We start from the raw sequence: 16,529 nt of genomic DNA, 5'->3' as shown, positions 1-16,529 counted from the left end.
GCAGCGCCTGCAGCGGGAGAGAGGAGCGGGGTGTGTGAGAGCAGCAGCCCCGCAGCCCCCGGGCCGGGGCAGGGGGAGGCCGGGGGGCTCCGGGCGCCGCAGCAGCGGCTCCCCCAGCCCGCGGGGCGGCCCCCGGCGGGGCGGGCCGTGCCCCCAGCCCGCGGAGCCCCCGGGGGAGCAGCTCCCCCCCCGCAGCCCGGGCAGGGCCCCCCCCGGGGCAGGGGGTGCCCGCAGGGGGCCGTGACCCGCGGGCGGCGGCGCTGGAGCAGCTCCGGGCAGGGCCCGCGGCCCCGCGGGGAGAGGAGCCCGGGCCGGGCCGGGCTGGGGCAGGGCCGGTGCCCCCGCGGGGGGCCGGGCCGGGCCGGGCTGGGCCCGAGGGGCTGCGCCCGCGGGGGGCCGGGCCGGGCCGGGCCGGGGGTGAGGAGCCCCGGCCCTGAGGGGCAGCAGCGGCGGGGACAGCGCCTGCGGGGGAAGGGAAGGGAAGGGGAGAGGGGGCTTACGGTCTACTTTTAATTTTCCTTACCCTATTCTGATTTGATTGGTAATAAATGGAGCTAATTTCCCGAAGTCGAGCCCGCTTTGCCGGTGAGGGTGATGGCTGAGTGATCCCTCCCTGCCCAGGATCCCCCCATCACACCCCCTCCCCCGGCCCAGCTGAGGAGGGCAGCGGCAGAGCGGCTGGGTGGGCACCTGGCGTCCAGCCGGGGTCAGCCCATCACAGCCAGTCAGTCCGGAGCATGTGGTTAAAGCATTTTCTTTAGTTGGGTCATGGAAGTGATGGAAGAGAATGAACTGTGCTGGTGAAACACATGTAATTATATTATGAATTTCATATTGATACACTCCATAGTGCAGTTTATTTTATGAACAGCAAAAATTAGGAAATTAACTATTAACTTACTTTCTTTTTTCAGTATTAATATAAAACATCTAGCAAAACCTCTGAGGGTCAGCCTATGAATTCAATACCTGCTGATGTATTTGATGTTGAAACACAGGTATTCTTCAAGAGACAGTTTACTTGGATGTAAAATGCAGGCTTATGCATAACTAATGCAAAAGAAAACCTCTAACCATCCAAGATAGCTCTTAACCCTGACCTAGAGACACACTACTTCTGGAAACTACATTTCCTAAGAGTTCTGACTTACACTAGAATAATTCTAAATAAATTCCCTATGCTTGTTGGTATGCTGCGATAGGATAGGATAGGATAGGATAGGATAGGATAGGATAGGATAGGATAGGATAGGATAGGATAGGATAGGATAGGATAGGATAGGACAGGATATTTCAATTGAAAGGCACCTACAAAGATCATCTAGTCCAACTGTCTAACCACTTCAGAGGTGACGAAAAGTTAAAATATATTTTTAAGAGCAGTTCAAATAGCTCTGGAACACTGAGAGGCATTTGAATGTATTGTCTTTTCATTTTGAGAAACAAGCAGACAAAATAATAAAATACTGTGATAGTGATATTTTACCCTGCTACTTCACAGATATCCATGTCTGAATAGCACAAAACCCGTCCACCAACGTAAAGTATTTCTATGCTTAGACCACTGCCTGTTTAACAGCAGTTCAGCTCCAAAATTAAATATATATGACTTCAAAAAATGTATATTTAAGTTAGAAGATAGTGAAGTCTTCATGTGATCCTTGAATTGCTACTAAAATTCTAACAATAAATCAGCATTTTTTGTCTCTTTCATGGTTCTGCAGCTAAAAAGTCAGGCCAGAGAGGAATACAAAAAGTTTATTCTGGTCATACTAGACCAATACAGCAGAGCTGTGAGGGTTCCCAGAAAGTGATTTTAGAAAGCAAGAAGAAAGACAAGTCTGAATACTAGCCCTGGAAAGCTTACATAGGCTTCAAGGGTATTACACCACATGGAATGTTGAGTCTTACCAGCTTACTGACTGAAGTATGTTTCCTCCTAAGGCTAACAATCCCGAATAACGAAATCCAATAATTTTCATACTGTTATCATGATTTGGAAATGTGTGAACATCCCATATTATTAATTCAATTATTAGGTGTCAATAAACAAAAATGAAGGCCTGTGGATATAAATCACAGAATTGCTGAGGTTGGAAGGGACCTCATGAGATCATCTAGTCCAGCTCACCTACTCAGATAGGATCAGTATAGAGCAAGTTGCTCTAGACAATGTGACTGTTACTGTGTAGGCAAATCTTGATACTAGAAACCTGTTGGCAGAGAAACACTCTACCAACTCCTTCCCTCTGACTTCATGCTTACGTAGTGTTCCTGCCATGGTTTAACCCCAGCCGGCCACCAAGTACCACGCAGCCACTCGCTCAGTCCCCCTCACCCGGGGGATGGGGAGGAGAATGGGAAAGGGATGTAAAAGTCAGGGGTTGAGATAAGAACAATTTAATAGGCAAAGCAAAAGCCGGGCACACAAGCAAAGCAAAGCAAGGAATCCATTCACCACTTCCCATGGGCAGCAGGTGTTCGGCCACCCCCAGGACAGCCGGGCTTCGTCACACGTAATGGTTACTCGGGAAGACAAACGCCATAATGCCAAATGTTCCCACCTTCCTTCTTCTTCATCCAGCTTATATACTCAGCATGACGTCATACAGTATGGAATACCTCTTTGGCTAGATTGTGTCACCTGTCCTGGCTGTGTCCCCTCCCAGTTCCCTGTGCCCCTCCAGCCCTCTCGCTGGCAGGGCCCAAGGAACTGAAAAGTCCTTGATTTAGTATAAACGTCACCCAGCCACAACTAAAACCATCAGTGTCCTATCAACATTGTCCTCACATCAGAGCCAAAACACAGCACTGTACTAACTACTAAGGAGAAAATTAACTCTATCCTAGCTGAAACCAGTACAGTTCCTCACCAAATTCCTGTTTAAATTCACTAGGAATGATGCTGTCCGGAAAAACTGACAATGGTCATCTTAACCACACAATGGCAGGAGACAGCCCAGAGCTATCAGGCTCCCAGCCCTAGTAGACCAGAGGCTTGGAGAGGAGCCAGTAAGTGTCAGAGCAAGCACTGAAAATTGAAAGTTGGGGATTTATTTCTTCATCTTCATCTTTCCACCATGAATCTCCATCAGTTACTGACTTTCCCTGCTGCAGTTCTGGTAAAGGAAATAACAATTAGTGGGACACTGTTGTGAAATTATTGAGACCATGTTCCTCATTATATAGTTAGAATTATTTGTCCAGCTTCACAATTAATTACTCCACATGGTTAGATGAAATTATTTAATACTATTGCACTGCCTCAAGGGCTAACAGGACTTCAGCTGTGCTAGACATCATAAACCTACCTGCAAGATGAAAGTCCTTGCCTCAGAGAGTTAATAGTCCAAATAGCAAGGAAGAGTAAAGGACCGAAGGATAGCTAAGGGCGTGGGAAGCTGAAATGACATGCCCAAGGCCATATAACAGATCAGAAGTTAAAGTGGCAGTAGAAATCAGATTTCAGAATTCCATACTCAGTGCCATGTACAAGGTCATCTTTATGTTAAACAGGCTGTTGTGTGGAAATCTCTGTAAGTTCAAATGCTCAGGAACTCTTGCGAGTCTATTTCATGCACACCTTCCTAAATAAAAGTTAAAACTACAAAATGAACAAAAGGGAAAGGCCTTTTCAGATTCTTTGTTGTAGAAGGTCAAACAAAGTTTCTTCCACTGGCATTAAAATTTTGAATGGAATTAAATGTGAAAATGTGCAGATCACTAGGAGTGAAACATTACTTAATGATACATATTTGTAGTTACATAATAGTAATTACATTGTGGCAGATATGACTATGCTCAAAATATTTTTCCTGCAGAAGAAGAAAAAAATTACTATTCAAATTAGCTAATTTTTTAAAGAACTTTGCTAATGATAGATGTTGGTCTTGGACTCTTGCAGAATCACCTTTTTGTGATATATAACATAATTACAAATGTAATTGATCTTTGACCTAAATCTCAACAAAATAAGTAGCTAGGTGAGTACTGAGGTTGTGGTTAAGTCTTTAAAGAACCTTTTCAGCCAGCTAATACAGGTCACACAACTATGCTTAACCCTGTATTTTTACTGGTTCTGCTTTGAATGCTGTAATGCTGTGAAGATAAAATAAAGATATGCTAGAAAAAAAGCCATCTGCTTCACAGAGCTGTGAAATACCTGGTAATATGCAAGACGCATAAAACTGAGAAATAGTATTTGCTATGCTTCTAAACGTGGATAACATACCAGCTTCTACAAAGCTTGACAAAGGAATGCAAAAATTAAATCAAAACATTGGAAGTTATTCATAATATCTCTGCTTGGTATTACAGTTCCAAAAGAATATGCTTCATTCAAGGCCACTGAACAGTTATGCCTTGCAGTAATTGATGGGTGAATTCCTTGGCCTGTGTTAGAATTTTTTTGCTTTGGTTTGGTTTTTTGCCTTTTTTTGTCTTCCATTAATTAATTGAAGACATTTTGTTTTCTTACTCATGCCTATGAGGAAGAACTGGAAAAAGGATGCTGTGGGGAAGGGGATGCTGTTGAACCATTATTTTTTTTTAATATTTGAATTTGTTGTTTACTATTTTTACCCTATTTTTTAAAGATTTTTTTTTAAATGTGGTGATATAAATATATTTTCTAAATATGTAATCTAATAGTGATGGTCCATTCATGCAAAGTGCTGTATTTTACATAATATATTGGGTAAAGTGTGCTGAAGCAAAATTATAAGACTTCATAATATTACAAAGTAAAATCTCTATTAAAAATGTCAGTGGAGGAAATGTAGTCTGGAGGTTAAAATTAAATTGATGAAGAGGTAAATTCAATCTGAGTTGTACTAAGTAGGATGCGGATGGCTGTAAGCAAGTTACTGAATCTTTCAGTGCTCTAGTTCCTAGTCTACAAGAAACCACTGTTAATACTTCATTGTTTTGTCTTACCTGTTCTTGCTTCTCATCTGGACAGGACAGGGGATCTGTATTGCAACCTGTACATACACTGCTGCAAAAGCAAAATATCTATATATAAAGAAGTGTTCCTGAAGCTCGGTAGATACACAGGCATCTAAACAGGAAACATGCTTCCTTGAGACAGCTAAACTGCCAGCTACTAAGTCTCTGTGGGTAGATTAATTATCTCTCACTGACTGAAAATAATATAAACTTACAATGTAAGTTCAGCCTTTAAAAGTTAAACCTAATCAATTCTTGGAAAGGAATGTTATGAGTATCTAGCATGAGAAGAATACTACCTGCTTGTCAATAACCATATCATGATTTTTTATATCTGAGCTAGTTTTCTTGTCTCCTTTACAGCACAAGAGGACTGATACCCCTAGAGAATGATTTCCTGAGTATCGTGCTTTGACAGATGCACAAATACATTAAATGAATCATCCTCTGGCGATCCAATATCATGCTGTTGATTAAAGGGAGAGCTATATGAGATATTTAAAACATCTAGTACAGAAATAGATGGAGCACACTCTAAAAGTGCTTACTGGCTTTTACTGACTGAAAAGGGAACCTAGATGTCTCCACTGTAGAAATGTAGTAAACAATTTATATCCACTTGGGACACCATAGTACTTCACTTGGCCTTCAGTACTTTTTCTCTGAGGGCATGTCTCAGTGTCAGGAAAGGATGAGTCTAGACTTTAGACCCCCAACAGGATGGATGTTGGTGCCCTGCCATCCGGAATGGGGGAGAGAGAAGGGTCAAACCTACTATCCTGCTAACATTTCTTAATGATGTTCTCCCTTTGTTCTAGCCTGTTCAGTGGATAGCTACTGTTAGTTCTTCTCTGTGAAGTTTCATCCTTTCCATTTGTTGTATAGGTGAGAGTAAGTAGCATGTGAGAGCACCTAGTTCATTAAGTTACTTTGCTCAGGACTACTCAGTAAAAAAGAAATAACAACTAACAAGGAAAGGGATAAATTAAACACACAGACACACAGAGATAACAAACAGGTGATAATGGAAATAATAATGAAAACCTGAGCTCTTCAGCCACTGGCTGATGGCCTACTAATGAAACTACTCAGACACAGAGGGTCAACTTGAAAAGAGGGACTCAAGAGTGACACAAGTCTTATGAGAAGGGGCTTTGGAACCATGCAAAACCTGTCACAGGATGATTAGTGGAAGTGTGAAAGGTGGCAGAAGGGGGAGGTGAGGATGGATGGGGGAAGAACAAAAGTGGGAAAATAGAAAGGAGGGTAGATAAAAGCAGCAGCCACGTGCCAGCAAGCTGCCAGGCTGTGTGCTTGTCTGATGGAGCTCATGCCTGATCACAGCAGTCTGCCCTACCTTCTTATTAAATGCTTTTCTTGACTTTTCTCTTGTGCAGTTTTATTCTGTGTCCTACATGTGAGTGCTGCAAGGTCTAAGTACCAGAGACTGGCAAAGGGGCTGAGGTTCATGGGGCACATAGGAATAGGTATCAGTATCCAGAGATTAGTGTGCCACAGAGGTTTGGCTGCCAGAAACTGGGAAAGGGGGCACTGGACAGAGGGATTATAGGTCTGTATGTACGTAGCCATGTATATGTATGTGTGTGAATGTGTGAGAGGTCTAAGGCCAACAACTAGAAAAACATTGATTTTTCCCAAGTTAATGATGCCTGTATGTCTGTGTATGTACAACTCTCTAGCTAACTTCAAGCTGAACTAACTGGTGAGTAGGAGAAGACCTGCATCTTCAAAGGCTCACATTTTGAGACAGTTGTGTGTAGGGGGTCCTGGATATAGTCCTGGATATTGGGTAGACTGAAAGCCTGTGCTAATACTCAAGGCATCTCTGACTGTAGGGATCCTTGTGAGACGACTGGGTGATTGCATGCATCTGTTTGTTATCTGACTTGAAGCTGGACTAGTCAACGAGTAGGAGGAAACTTGCATACTGAGTAGACTTATACATTAGATAGACCTAGAGGCCATGCTGGTACCTGAGGACTGTGAATATGAGTATTTGTGAAACTAGAGATTGAGTATATGTGTGAGCTTCAATCCTCATCAGCTGGAGAAGCAGAACAGGACTGGGCTTTCTATATTTATGTTTTACATGAATGTCGTTGGTGCACTTGTGAGTGCCACTAAAGGTAGCACTGTGCCTGTGGCAGTCTGAGCAGTCCATCCCGCTGTCTGCATCCTCTGTGATGTGTAAGGTGTGTGCATCTGTGGGATACACCCTCAGCCTTGCTGCTGGTCAAACCTGCAAAGGGAGAAAGCAGTAGCTGCATCTATTGTATGGGGTTGGATAGACTACCAGGTTCTGAATGTGCAGTGAGTGGGGATGCAACAGCCAGAACGCAGTGACAACCAGAAAGGAGAGATCCTGGGGCCCTGGAATCTGCTTGATGCAGCAGCTTTCTCACACCCTTAACAGTGGCAACAGGACCAGCACTTCCCTGAAACTTCATTACATTTCAGAGGCCAGAAAGTAGAAAGCTAACCATGGCAATGGTAAATTTTCAGATGTGTCATTTTTTATCATATATTTCTATATTATTCTGTATGTCTTCTTATGTGTTCTTATAGACCACAGCTTCCCCCCTGCCCACCCCCAGCCCCACCCAAGTTCATTAGGAAGCAGAAAGAGTCCTAGGAATATAAAAAGTAATAATCACCTTTCTTCTTTCCCTGTAGCCTAAGAAGCAAAAATTTACTGCAAAATAACAGAACTTCAGGAGGAAGGCATCTCCTCATCAGTCCTCCTTCCTGTTCCTTTCACCCGCATTTTGGGGAAGCCTCCAGATGTAGATTTGAAAACGAATCTGAACCTACACCATTTCAGATGTTTGCACTTTAAATAAAACAGCCAAATTTGCATTTGGGGAGAAAACCAATCATTGTTTTGTCATTTTTCCAGAGCATGCTATCTGATCTGATAGCAATTTGGGCAAAGCAATTGGTTGTGAGCTGAGTGCTAAAATGTCTCTGCCAAGACAAAGTCATATCTGTCTTAAAAGGTTCCCAGGTGCAATCATGAGTACTTTGGTATAAAACAAAAAACTGAAGGCTGAACAGAGATGGGCCAGAGGTTTTCCAGTCCTTTGTTTTGGACTTGTGGTATCTAAATCCTACCTTGGTGTCAATTTAGGAGCCTGTCACACTGAGACTAACCTTTGAGTCTAATCCTTGATCTAATTCTTGCTTATATCCCTTACACAGGTTCTTCAGTGTTAGTTATCACCCTTGCTAGCAGGCTCAGGAAAGAGTTAGGACTGACTCATGGGGTTTGTGCAATCCTTTTGGTTTGCATGATGTAGTATTGGATGTGTACAATATCTAAGCCTGAGAAGCGGCATGGAAAGCACAGACTTACTATATCTGCTATACATTTGGAAAACAAAGGTAATTCTGAAAAGATATGAGCAGCAGACATTTCTCAAGGAAGTTTCCTGTTTTTTCTTTATGCCAATTGTTTGATGAATATAAAGAATGCATCATTCTTTACGGATTACGAATATAACGCCTTTCACAAATCACTTCTGCCTATGCAGCCCTTTCACTCTAATGGCAAAGTCAGTGGTTTTGTTCAAGATTTTCAGACTGATCTGTTTTATCAAGAGGATAGTGCATGTATACAGCCAAGTCTTGCCACTTCCTTTGTAACCTGTCTCTGGTTTCCAGCTTTTTATCCTGTACTCAAGAGTAGCTTAAGGAGAAGCAGAAGTCACTCCAGATTTCACAAATCAATATTTCACTTAGTAATACAGTCATGGATCAGAAAAGTAGTTGTCTCCCAGCAAAGGAAATCAGGGCTTTATCCTTCCCCCATTGGAATTATATTCAGCATAAAAACCATGAGTCAAACTCCTGATCCAGGATTTGGAGATACAAGCTACCTTCCATCAAGTAAACCACTTTTTTATTGATTATACAGTGAACTTGTGCTTAAAAGCAACTTCTGACATGAGATTGTCATAACGTAGTTCCCAGCTTGTGTACCTGCTTTGGGAAGGGGACCTGTGCAAAAGCTTTCTTGGGTCTTTACAAGTCTGAAAAAGAAGGGAGGACTAAGAAAATTATGGGAATTATGTGCACGTCCCTTCCATTTCAACTGTTAGCAGCTCTGGAACCATTAGATCTTCACTGATATTTCTGTGGCTAAAATTTAAATGAAACACTTTCTTACCAGGGATGCATTTCTAATAGCGACAATTCACATTCCTATTCTCAACACCATGAGGCTTTCAAGAACTTTTTTCTCTTCTTGAAATGCAGTTTACAGCTGCTCCCTCTTTACTGTAGATTGAATTAATAGCCTGCATGAAGTTAAATCTGAGACTAGAAAAGTACAGGTTTTGTGTTGGTTTGCTCTGCTATCCCTTGATTTCAAAGTCTTGCTTTTAGATAAGCATTAATGTTGGGTTCTGTTGATGAAAAAATAGGCACAGACAGTCAGTTTTAGACATATTTGGAGTTTATTGCCCTGTTTTTCTAAGCCATGCTTTCCTAAAAAAGTCATTCTATCTTGGATGTATAACCAAGTAGACAGAAACACCACATTGACTACCTGTCCCTCCTCTTTCAAAACTACAGTACAAAACAAGGAGTTATAATGTGAACCTCATGAAAAAGGCAAAGGGAAATTTTTTATCTGAACTGCAGCCACACTGCTGAATTCTGAGGAGTTCACTAACTCAGTTTAAGGAGCAGAAAGAATAATGCTTGGGTTGAAGAAGTCACAGGCAATTCATGCTATGAGACCTGTTAGCAAGTTTCCATCTCACAGACTTCCAGGGATATGAAAGATTATATACATTTGTAAGGACCTCTCATTATTTTCAAGCCTTCACTTCAGCTGTTGGGTTATCTGCTTTTCCACAGCGTGTCCTGGTGTATCAGGCTTCTGTGCAATTATAAATTACTGATTTGTGTACCAATAAGAAATACTGAACTGCAATACCCCAAATACTCTCAAGTTTAGATACCAAAGAAATAAAATATTTCAGCATTAAATGTGAATAGAGATCTACCAGAAAGCTTTGATTTGCATTCTCCCACCAAGGCTAACTCCTCAGAATGTTTGTTTATTTATTTCTTCGTTTGTCTGTTTCTTTGTTTGTCTGTCTGTTTCTTTAAATCTGTTTGTTGATAAGCCCTCTGTTTCTGTTTTATCTGGGTGTCTGCATAGGGTGCATCTGAATAAGGATGAACTCAATAGTCATTCAAGAAACTAAGGAATCTGCCGTACAGTCAGCTGATATGTGGTTCTTTTTCAAGACTCACAAGGCAAAGTAATCTCTGCAAATATTCAGAAATACTGAGCTCTTTTAAATCATCATAATGCTTCTATGATAGAAATCTCTGGTTAAATCCAAGCAGTGACTAAATGATGAAACAAAACCTAATTGTTCTTAAAAAAATGTCTTTGCTCCAAATAGGTCAGTGGAACTCTGTTAATATCTATGAGTGCTGGATCTTATTCAAAGGAAAGATCTCTTTTCCTTTTTTTCTTTGGGGTTATATGGAAGTGAGATATCAAATTGTGCAGAAATACATCCTGAGGTATCAAAGTATTTATCCTTACTTTCCTCTGTATATCTGCAGAAAGCATTGCTGTACAGGATAAAACAGCATTATCCAAGTAAAGCTTAGATTTTTTTTTAGTAATATAGAGAAAATTCTGGCTAACATCAGTCTCTTATCTTGACGAGGTTTAAAAAGTCAGTGGAAAAAGGACCTCAGTACATAGACTCAGGGGTTCAACACTTAACAGCATTATTATAAACTACTTAGGGAAAAATAAAAACAGAATATGTCAGAAAAATAAAGGGGAACCTTAGAGTACAATCTCAAACCCCACTGAAGTAACTGAAAATATTTCTATGGACCTAATTATTTTCATTCCATTATTAAAAGTTATTAAGGTTAACATTCTTTTTAGTTCACATTATACATGCAGAAGCTGGCTGTTCTAAAAGACTTGCTTTAGCTCTGTCTCCAGTGAATGGAGAAAGCTAAACGCTAGATTAGACGTCTAAGATATATGGAGTGAGACATCTTTTGGGAGAGCTCATATTTCTGTTTTGACTTTAAATGGGGCACAAATAATAAGTTCTAACTAGACAGCTGGCGTGCGGATGGCTAAAACTGAGGCAAGGCCAACTGTAACTGATAAATGAAAGATACAGGCAGCATAGGCAAGGACTTAGTTTAATTCTACTGTAGACCATTTGAAAATGTACACAAACTAGGGAGTCCCATTCCAGCTGTCCTTGCACTCATTTAGCAGTGTCTTCACAAATTGGACACTGGATTAATTTGAACCATTGCAGAGAGTGGGACCCACTTTGCCAGTGTGGGATCTGATTTTGTCTGCCATGCATATATGAACTCACAAAACTATGGAAAAAATCCCTTATGTTATGTAGATCTGCTCAGAGATCAATATGAAGGAAGCAGCACAACAGCCATACCAAACCCCGAAGCAGCAGTACATTTCTCATTCACTACCCAAGACAAGTCTTGCAGAAACTAGGGACATGGCATAAATTAAAGCACTTCTGAATCAACTAACATGCCTTAAGTCACTTCAAGAGACAGACAGCATGGCTTTGAAATACCCATCTCCAACTCTTCAGTTTCTCTTTTGTCTCCTGTCTTTCTGTTCCTATGCCCAGCCCTTCATAATTATGGCTAAATATAGAGTTTAGAGAAAACCTTAATTGAAGGTCAGTCCCCAGCAGTTAAATACAAGACTTCCCTTTGATAGAAAAAGCGAAGACCCTTAGAAGTAAAGCGTATTAAAAAACGGTTAGTTTTCAGAGTCTGTTTGATGACAAAAAGTTAAATGCGATTCTCTTCAAATATATATTTTTTTTTTATTTGTTGGCTGTTCTTTTGAATGCCTTCAGCTTAGAAATAGTCCATGATGGATAAATGCACCAACAATACTTAGCATACTCTAAATGTATAGGTGGGAGTGCATAGTTTGTAATAGCTGCAGTGGATGCTGACCACATCACAACCAAATGAGGAGCAGCTGCAGTCAAATTTCACAGAAATGAATTCATTCAAAGAATATAGACCTTTGAAGAAACCAAAGAATTAAGGCCACCTGGATTTTACCAAACTGAATTAACAATATTTTTATAATGACCCAAGAAAAATAAGTGATGGTAATTACCATAATACTAATTTCTGATTATTTCTGAACCATTATTACAGTTTTTTAAATCCATATTATTTACAAACATTAATAACACCCTTACTGGCACCAAAACCAGTATGTGTGTTAATAGATTAGAAACTGTACATCTGTAATACAAATTAATGGTATCTGTTGGGGGAAAAAAAACCCAAACCCACAAACAAACAAAAAATGAGTCACATAGAATGCTTCTGCAGAAAATATTACAAACATAAATGTGGATGTTAGGAAGAAATATGGAACTGAGAACATTAAATGAGGGAAACCCAGGAAAGGATAACATTTAATAACATTAACCAAAATTACACTCAGAGAGGGCAACTGCGAGTGAACATGCCTTAGCCCTGCAACGTGCTTGAAACGATCATTACAAATTATTAGCTACCATCTCTATGTACTAATTCTTTGTGTTTAGTGCTCAAGTTTTTGAAGAAATCAAAAGTATTCTTTAACACAACTCTGTAGTGATGTACAAAGCTGAATGTGCTAAAGACAGAGAATTATGTTTCTACTGGTGACAGAGGACCAGAAAATGTCCTATAGCAAAGGCAATATTTTGACTTATATGAGATGTTCCATTACTAGCCTGGGAGCCTAGAGGAGGGACAGGGGCAGAGACTGATACATCAGTGGTCATACTAATTTACATCAGCAGATCTAGTCAGGGGTTTGAGAGACACATTTTGCTTTTCCTCCAAAGATTACTTCAGTAACTTCAATAATATTATTCACATTCTTCAAATGTTTCTCCACCTCTCTGGCACCGCTTATCATTCTAGAAATGGTAGTCTAAACCACTGTAATGGTACAAGCAGAATCAAAGTTTTGGGTCACCCTTATGCACCAGGCTTGTGATGCTTGTGATGGCAACGGCTTTCTTCTATGGGAATATGATCTTAGTTTGCAGAGAAGAACATACTAATGTGCTTGGGTGAGATGTAGAGGAGATGTAGAGGAATTGTAGAGGAACTGTAAAGGAATGAAGCTGGGTTAATTAACACTGATAATACACAGCTGTGGGCTGTCTTGGCTGGGGGGGGGGGGGGGGGGGGGGGGAAGGGGTTAGCCGATGTGGATAATGTGCAGTTGTGGCTGGTTCTTGCTAAGTAATTAAATATCTCTACGGGGTATAGAAGAGGAGGATGGGATGAAGAGAGGCCTGGGAGAAGCAGAGGGAGGAGAGAGAGAGAGAGCGAGCGCGAGCGTGCCCCAGATGTAGGAGATACAAGGAGAGGCCCTGGGAGAAAAAGGGGGCCAGGATGAGGAGAGGCTGGCTGGAAGAGGAGCCTGGAGAAGAGAGAATCTGGACACAGCAGAGGCAGGAAGCAGGATGGACTGACCTGCAGAGGATGAAGAAAAAGCACAGACAGTAGATGAACCTTTGAAACCTTGTGGGGGATTGGTGGCTGTGCTGGGGCAAGGCACAGGAACTACTTATTGATGTTAACCTGGTATGGGGCGGGAAAAGCCCCAGCTAATTTTGATAGCGCTGCGACAACTGAAAAGTTTCACTTGTTGCTGGAAGCAGTTATTCCTTTTCCATTTCTCCTCCTGCTATAACATGATCATGGAAACTGTGATTTGCTGGATGTCTTCCTAGGATTCCCCCCGTGGACTGCTGCATTAATATCTCTCTGGTCCTCGGGACAGAATTTATTCCACTTCTTTGTAAATTTGGAATGTTTCCAATTTTCATGATATTCAGACAGATCTCTAAAGTGATGCAGAACCTGAACATGTCTGAAAATTGGCCTCAATGTTTTTCAGGCTGTATGTCAACCTTTTGCTCACTTTTCCATCTGTGGAAACAAGGAAAAATGTTCAGGATGCATGCTCAAAATTCATGGCTCCTTAGGCAAGTCACAAATAAAATCTCCAGATGAGTGGGCTTTGAGTATAGTGCAATACCTGAATGTAGTAAACATTCTCTAGTAATTATCTCAAGCAAAAATATTTACAATGATTTGAAGAAGACCAACCTCTTCATAGTGCTATATATATTAAACTTCATCTTCCAAATCTATAATATAAATACTATATAAAAATATTTCAATTACAGTTTTAAACTGTTATTTTAGAATCCTAATTCCCTTTATAAAACAGTGGTCCACTAAGACTATCTACTTTTACCATCAGTGTTTAAATTTACCTACTTTACTGCAAGAGGGAAGAATTCTGTGGAGTTCTGGTTTTGATTTTTTGGATGAAAAAATGGGTAAGAAACATGCTTCCATACTGGCAAGTTAGTGAAAATGTGTCTAAGTAAAAAAAAAAAAAAAATAACCAAAAAAAAAAAAAAACAAACCCCAAAAAATTGTTCACAGTAACTCTCAAAAGGGTTTTAAATATTGTTTTATTCTTACTCGCAACAGAGATGCTTCACAGTACTTTCAGACCTATCACTTCAGTGATAGACTGCTTGGACTGCTGCTTCCAGTAGGAACATCTTCTTCTACTATATTGGGTGAATATCTACTGATTCTGACTCCCAAAAGTCCTATTTCTGACAATCAAGTTTTGCTGCAAAATTGTACAAATGTATAAAATTGCTAACTATTTACGTTTCCAACTGACAATGTTTTGCCAGTCTGATATTAATCACTAAGAAATTAAGTCACAGCCATCCTGCCATCCAAATATGACTTTTCTGAGCAGTAATTTAATCTCTGGGAAAATCTGTAACTCAAGGAACTTTTTGGTGTAGAGACCTGTTTTGGTATTGTGCCTGGTTAAATGCAACATGAAAAACCAAGCAATTCCCATTAATTGATACACAGTCACAGGGAAAGCAAGAGAAAACAAACAAACCATTTTCAAAGTACCTGCATATTTAACAGATTTTGTTTCCTACATTGTTGCAGGATAATATAGCATCTCACAGATAAACAGGCTATGTCTTTCATATCAATATCCTGTAAAGGACTGAAGGGTCTCGATCCATTACCCTGGAGGTCTATGAGCTTCTGGCTGTCTTTCCAGGTAAAAAATGGGATCTTCACATAGGTTAAGGATTCTTCAAAAGCTGCGAATAAATGGGATGAGTTGGAATAGTTGCCTTGGCAGTTTGCAATGTGAAGATGTCAGAAGTGCAAAAATAAATTAAGAAACACCCTCTCCTCTTTCTGTCCCTGCAGGAGGCTTCAAAGTGCCCACAGCAGAGGTTGGCAACACCACCTATATGGCCTGAGCCCATGATGGGAAGGGACAGTACAGCTTGACCTGAACCATCTTTGTGTCACTCCAGGTGATGAGCACATAGGAGGAAGCCTGCTACAGACACTTTGAAGATAGACTGAATAACAGACTGAAAGCCAAATTTATAATCAGCTCGGGAATACAGCGAGAGAGTGTAGGCATTCGCAGTGTTCAAGCTCTTAAACAGTGTGTTCCATAATAAAATAGGAAGTTTAGGAAAATTCTTAAGATATCTGAAGAGATTAACCCATGCTACTAGGAGAGGCAAGCCCTTCTCACACAAATCCATGGTAAACTGGCTTACCCAGCAAATAACTCCTGACTCCATATCTTACGATTCATTAACTTGAGGTGTACCTTATGGATTTGTAAAGCCGACACCTGAGAAACTTTAAAACCACTAAAAACTGTGATGCACTCATTCCAGAGCTGTTGCCTGGAGATAGTTTCCAATGCATCAAAGAAAAACAAGAAACAAAAGAAAACATGTGAAGTTATAAATGAATGAGCTATGGAAGAGGAAATCGTTTCTGGCCCTACTAGGCAAACAACAAAAGTCCTAAGACTTGTCATGCATAAGATATAAATAAAGTGAAGGTAATTAGCAATACAGACTCTCTCAGACACAAGAAATGCTCAAGAACTTATAAGACAAAAAGCATTTTGGGAATTACAGTGCAATTCTTTCCATGTACTTATTGTTTTCAACCAAAACCAAAACAGGTTCTTTGTCCCATGCTGCTACTACGACTACTACTACTACCATTACTGCTACTACTACTACTACTATATAAGTAGAAACCTTAACGTTTTGGTGTCCTTTTGTTCATAAAAAATTCTTATCTTTTTAATTTTCTTAATTATTCTCACATTAAATACTCTTATTTCTTGTTACGTACCTGGAAATTGTACTTTATGTATGTACTTAATTCAATCCCCTGAATATGCTTATAGCCTCTTCTGCACCTGTTCCAGCTTGTCACAGAATCACAGAATCATAGAACCATAAAATAGTTTAGGTTGGAAGGAGTCTTAAAGATCATCTAGTTCCAATCCCTCTGGCATGGGCAGGGACACCTTCCACTAAACCAGGTTGCTCAATGACCCATCCAACCTGACCTTCAACACTTCCAGGGATGCTGCACCCACAGCTTCTCTTGGCAACCTGTGCCAGTGCCTC

The 16,529-nt window shown here is 40.6% G+C and overlaps 1 long non-coding RNA gene across 2 annotated transcripts in view; it reads left to right on the top strand.

Annotated features, from left to right (window-relative positions):
* Positions 1-16,106, top strand: part of LOC121081494 — a 37,256-nt gene extending 21,150 nt beyond the window's left edge. The window contains exon 3 of one of the 2 annotated variants that reach the window (XR_005825708.1): positions 15,289-16,106. This is a non-coding gene — a long non-coding RNA (uncharacterized LOC121081494). Of the gene's footprint in view, positions 1-7,641; positions 7,731-15,288 lie in introns of those variants that run through there. The other variant, XR_005825709.1, reaches the window with a different exon arrangement.
* Positions 16,107-16,529: the final 423 nt, after the last annotated feature.

The sequence above is a fragment of the Falco naumanni genome, chromosome Z (genome assembly GCF_017639655.2).
Source record: "Falco naumanni isolate bFalNau1 chromosome Z, bFalNau1.pat, whole genome shotgun sequence".
NCBI lineage: Eukaryota > Metazoa > Chordata > Aves > Falconiformes > Falconidae > Falco > Falco naumanni.
Note: the sequence above shows the minus strand (reverse complement) of the source record. Positions and strands in the feature narration are given on the sequence as shown.